This window comes from Lontra canadensis, unplaced genomic scaffold, assembly GCF_010015895.1.
Source record: "Lontra canadensis isolate GAN:19392208 unplaced genomic scaffold, GSC_riverotter_1.0 scaffold234, whole genome shotgun sequence".
NCBI lineage: Eukaryota > Metazoa > Chordata > Mammalia > Carnivora > Mustelidae > Lontra > Lontra canadensis.
Window position 1 is genome coordinate 361,232 of NW_022631228.1, and position 6,000 is coordinate 367,231.

Genomic DNA, 6,000 nt, shown 5'->3' on the forward strand with positions numbered 1-6,000 from the left:
TTCCAGGGGCGCAGCACCAATGCCACACGTACTGGAATAAGCCGAAGCCAAGGGCCCTATGCAAGAAGCGCTAAGATGCCTTCATGTCAGCAAAGCCGTTTCTAGGCATGAGGATCGTGAAGAGGGACCGCCTTTGTGAAACCTGCCTGATAGCATCGGCAAGGTGCGTTGTGCCAACCCATGAGGAGGAATCCAGTCAAGGAGGCTTCCTTCCATGAGCTACCGCCTCCCAGGCTGGCGGGAGGGCTAGCCAACATGCGTGGTGCAGGACACAGTAAGGAACACACCCTGGGCTCTGAGGAAGCAGATCCGTATTGCACCCGTCTCCAGGTGCGTCTTCTGTCATGAGGGTCGACCTCTCTCCCAACCTAAGCTCGGAAGCCAGGGAGGGGGCCTTCTGCTTAAGGCCCAGGGGCGACACTGGTGTGACGATCGGGGACATTGAAGCGGCCTCTGTCTGCAAGACGCAGGCATTGCCAAAGTGTGTGGGACAGCACAGGGAACGTGTTTGGCGCTACCCGGTGAGCGAGAGAGACGTCTGTGGCCAAGGCGCCTTTCAGCTCTGACACACCGGAGACAGAAGGTGCAGCCACACACATGGGCTGACGCGGGAACACAAGTGTACCGCACAGTGTGTATGGGGTAAGAGGAAATCAGAAATCACCTCACCTAGGATGCCGAGGTGAGTGCAGAAGGTTCTGTTCAATGAACGCCTGGTTGCCGCAGGAGGGGCAGCACGCTGCCATGCATGTCATTCTAAGGAACACGGCGTGGAAAGGTGCTGTTCATCAAGCCTTTCCACCTCCACGCCAGGGCCCGGGAAGCGCGCCACAGGCTCTTGGGTTGCAGAGCTGCAGCGGCTGGCATCTAAGGCCCTACCACCCTGACCGTGCCCGATCTCATCTGATCTCGGAAGCTCAGCAAGGTCGGGCCTGGTTATTACTTGGGTGGGAGACCGCCATAGAATACCGGGTGCTCAAGGCTTTTTTTGCCCCAAACTCTTTTCTTTGGCCTTCCTCTTTTCTTTCCCCCTTCGGCCTCCCTCCCTCTCCCTTAGCCGCCACCGCTCACCGCCCTGGCCAACGTGGCTGCCTCCAAACAGTCCCTGAAGGCCTCAGCCCCTGAGCCCGGTCCCCTCACCCCCCCTGACCCCATGACCCCTGGCCACTTCAACACCAGCACTGCGGGCCCCTGACCCCAAAAGGGCGGCCGCTGCATGGGCGGGCAGCCAGAACCCAGCCTTTCCACCTCCATGCCACAAGGCCCCCCCATGCCTCAGCCAGCCTTGGGGGGCTGCTGGCAGGGCGGGGCAATGTTGGAGGGGGCTCAGGGGCCAGAGGCAGGGAAAGGGGGACCGGGGTGAGGACCACGGCCACGGATGCGGAGAGGGGCATGGGGGCCGCTGGGCTGTGGGAGGAGGGCGGGGATGTGGGGGGTGGGGCAGGAGGCAGGATCCGGCCTTGATCCTGGGCTCAGAATCCTCTCCGAGGGCCTGTACTCCCGAGGCCCTGGGCCCTGGTCTTGGGCCTGGGCCCTGGTCCCTGGATCCCCTAGTGAGGCCCTTGGGCTGGCCCCAGCTCCCGAGCCTCATCCCCCCACCACTCCCGGCGCCCCCACGACCTGGGCCGTCTGCTCAGGCCGGAAGGGCATTCCCTTCCTTCTCACCGACCACTTCCCCTTTGCCCATGGAGCCCCACGCCCCAGCTCAGGTGCCGAGGACGCGACATGGCCCACCGCCCTGGGCTTCCGGTGCCGTGGGCACCTGGCTCCATGCTCCGTCTCACGGGAACAGCGAAGGCAACAGCAAGGCTCTCTCGCTCAGCAAGACCGGTGGCGCCCCACACCCGGGGCCCCCTTCACACCCCACACCAAAGGACTAGACCAGAGAAAGAAACCCTCGCAGGCCTCCAGGCCAGACAGGGTGCTGGGCAGGAATGGGAGCAGAAAGGGACTCCTGACACCTCGCCTGCAGGTCCTCGGGCTCCCCGGGCTCCTCTGGCAGCTCCAGGGCGACGCCACCTACGTCAAAGCGCCACCAAAGCACACCGGCCCTCCCGCCTGGGACAGGTGCCAGGCCACCGCAGCCTTCTGGGTGTGTGGTGTCTTGTCCGTGTGTGTGTGTGTGTGTGTGTTTGTGTGGGTGGGTGGGTCTGTGGGTCTGTGCATGTGAGTGTGTGAGTGTTGCATGCACCTGTGTCTCTGTCCGTGTCCCTGTCCGCATCCCGGTCAGGGTCACCGTGTCTGTCCTGGGGGTGGCGGGGTGGAGGGTCTGAGGAGGGTCTGCAGGGTGGAGAGTCTGTGTCTTTGGCTCTGCGTTCTTGCCGTCTGTCCAGAGGTCCCTCCGTCTGTGTCTGTCCCTCTGTTTCCCTGGGTGTCCATGTGTCTGTGTAGGTGAGCCGGCCTCTCGTGTCTCTTGGTCAGGGCCTGGTGTGGATGGGTCGCGAGGGGAAGTGTGGCAGAGGAAGGGCCACGGGGTGGGGCTGCCGCATCTGGGCTGGTTTGTGGCATTGCCCGTGTCCTCGGGTGGGCTGGGAGCAAGGCGGGGTGGAGAGGAGGGGAGAGCAGAGCAGAGCAGAACAGAGCAGAGTGGAGCAGAGTGGAGGAGAGCAGAGTGGACGAGAGCTGAGGAGAAGAGATCAGAGGAGAGGAGAGGAGAGGATAGGAAGAAAGGCCAGGCCTAGGGTGGCGGGTGGGCATTGGGGTGCGCTTAGCTTACCTCGCGGGCCCTGACACACCCCCATTGCCATCTGGGGAGCCATGTGGTGGCGGGGCTGGGGAGTCCCGGGATGGGAGAGTACCTGAACTTTGGCAAGGCCAGGGTACAGCAGGCGTCTGGGCCCCTTGGCAGCCGGGCTGGCAGGCAGGTGTCAGGCTAAGGGCAGGTGGAGGGGGGAGCCTTGGTGCGCAGCCGGGTGTCCGCTACCGACTTTTCAAATGCCTTAATACTCAGTTTGGGTAGAGTTGATGGCCTTGGGCCCTGGCAGGTCCCACCTCCAGGTTAAGGGGCCTGCTATCTGGGTGGCTGACAGCAGTTCAGGGCTCAGGATGTGTCAGACAGAGCATTGGTGCCCAGGGCATCCTCTGAAATTGGGGTAAGGTCAAGGGCTGTGCAGGTTGATCCTCATTTGAGGTTTCTGGGCATCCCCATAGGGCAAAGTTTTTCTTCTGGTGGGCAGGCAGACTTCTGCGTCGTGGGTAAGGAGTTCCTATTCTGGAGGCATGTGGGCCAGGAGTGTGAGGACGGAAGTTTGAAAACACAAGCTAGGGTTAGGTTTGGGGTCGAGGGCAAGGCAGGCCCACTTGGCAGAGGCTGAATGGAGATCTCCTGCATCTGAAGTCAAGGCGAGTATCAGACATTGGCTCAGACTAGCATTTGTGTCCATGATATCCCCTTCATGAAGGTGGGCCTCATGAGACCATGAAGGTTTTCCCACGCTGAGGGTTGTGAGCTGCTCCAAACCACAAGGTTTCCTTCTGCGAGACAGTCCAGTCCTCTTGGATGGCTCCATGATGCCCCATATGGAAAAACTTGAGAGCAGGTTTCTAAGGATGGATGCGTGGACAACCCATCTCCCATTCCCATTGTCTCCTAGCGACAAGGCAGGTTCGATATGCTGGCTCTGGGGCGAGCTACCCAGGGGGCTGAATTGAAATGGATTCTCATGAGGATGGGTAGTAATGTGCGTTTGTGTCCATGGAGACTTTGGAATTTGACTGTGACTCAGGGGCCCTTCAGGATTCTCCTACCCAGAGGGTTGGACACAACTCCAAAGAGCAAGCTTCCCATGTGGAGACGAGAGGTGTTCTGTTTGGTGCCTCAGGAAACCCCCATATGCTGGTATTCAAAACCAGGCTTCTGAGGAGAGACGCTTTGAAACCAAAGCTAGGGTTCAGATTAGGGCCTAGGGGCCTGTCAGGTTCAATCATCTGTCTCTTGGGACATCTGTCTGCTTGTCTGAGTGCAGGTAGTTGCTCAGCTTGGGTTAGATCCCCCCTGTTTGTCCAGGGTGGCCTGCACTATTGGGATGGCCTTGGGGTCCTTGGAGGTTTCTCCTAATCTGTAGGGTTGTGGCCAATGGAATGGGCACAGTTTCCTTGGAGAGGGTAGGCACCATCCTGCAGTGTGGCTCCAGAGGCCCCCTCCTGGAAGGTGTGTGGGCCAGGGCTGTGGGGACACAAGTCTGAAAACACAAACATGGCTTAGGTTTGGGGCAAAGTTTATGGCAGGCCCAATCTACAGACCGTGAGGGGAGCTCCTCGGGATATGAACAAAGGGTGAGTGGGAGGCGGTCACTCAGGCTTTTGTCTCTGGATTTTGTGTCAAGGATTGCCGTGGAATGTAGGGGAAGCCACATGGGCCATGTATGAGTCTCCCTCTCTGCAATTTGGCCCGACTTCCAAGAGTTTGGGGTCATTCTGTGGGAAGGGAGAAGTCCTGTTATCTGCCTCTGGTGTCCCTCAAAAAGGGATTCCAGAGCAGAGCCCTGGGTATGGGCGTGTGGAAAACCCGACCTCTGATTAGGATTGGGGGCCTAGGGGCATGGCCAGCCCCATATGATGGCACTTGGTCCAGATACTATGAGGCCTTACTTGAAGACGTGGCTCATGCTGAGGGTAACAATGAGTGTTTGTGCCCAAGGCAGCCCACAAGCATGGGCGTGGCCTCATGGGCCATGCAGGTTTTTCCTACCCTGAAGGTTTGACACCATGCCAACAGCAAGGTTTCTTGCCATGGGGAAGGAGGAGATCTGATTTGTGCATCAGTTTCCCTCCTGTGCAGGGATTGGAGATAACGTCTAGAGGTCTAGTTTCGGATGCCTGAAAAGGCAGGTTGGGAAGAGATGACGGCCTAAGGCCATGGTGGGTCCGATGTGCTTGGTGTACAGCCAGTATCTGGGTGTCTGTAGGGAGGTCTGTGTTCAGGCTGTGTCAGACAGAGCATTAATGCCCATGGCAGCTATGAAATTGAGGTGCGGTCAAGGGCCGTGCATGTTGATCTTCATTTGGGGTTTCTGGGCAACCCCATAGGGCAACATTTTTCCTTCTGGTGGGCAGGCAGAGTGATGCATTGTGGCTCTGGAGTTCCCAAACTGAGGGCCTTGTGGGCCAGGAGTATGAGGACGGAAGTCTGAAAACTCAAGCTAGGGTTAGGTTTGGTGCCGAGGGCAGGGCAGGCCCACTCTGCAGAGGCTGAATCAAGATCTGCCTCTGAAGTCAGGGCGAGTATCAGACGTTGGCTAGGATTGGAGTTTGTGTCCATGATGGCCCCTTCATGATGGGGGTGCCTCATGAGGCCATGGAGGTTTTCCCACACTGGGGTTGTGAGCTGCTCTAAAACACAAGGTTTCCTTCTGCGGGACAGTGGAGTCCTGTTGGATGGCTCCAGGACACCGCACTCAGAAAAACTCGAGAGCAGGGTAGTAAGGATGGATGCCTGGGCACCCCACATCACATTCCCATTGGCTCCCAGCGACAAGGCAGGTTCGATCTGCTGGCTCTAGTACGAGATACCCAGGGGTTGAGTTAAAATGGACTCCCCTGAGGGTGGGTCATAATGTGGGTTTGTGTCCACAGAGACCTTGGAATGTGGCAGTGGCTCAGGGGCCTTGCAGGATTCTCTGACCCAGAGGGTTTGACACAGCTTCAAAGAACAAGCTTCCCATGTGGAGGTGAGAGGTGTTCTGTTTGGTGCCTCAGGAAAGCCCCATATGCTGATATTCGAAACCAGGCCTCTGAGGAGAGCAGCCTGGAAACCAAAGCTAGGGTTCAGATTTGGGCCTAGGCACCTGTCAGGTTCTAACTTCTGTCTCTGAGGACATCTGTATGCATGTCTGAGTGGAGGTAGTTGTTCAGCTTGTGTCAGAATGCCCATTTGCCCAGGGTGGCCTACGCGATTGGGATGGCCTTGGGGGACTTGGAAGTTTCTCCTAATCTGTAGGGTTGTGGCCAATGGAATGGACACAGTTTCCTTGGAGAGGGCAGGCACAGTCCTGCAGTGTG

At 58.5% G+C, this 6,000-nt stretch overlaps 1 pseudogene; it reads left to right on the forward strand.

The window, feature by feature from the left end:
* The first annotated feature begins 865 nt into the window (after positions 1-865).
* LOC116862347 lies at positions 866-984 on the forward strand (annotated as a pseudogene).
* Positions 985-6,000: the final 5,016 nt, after the last annotated feature.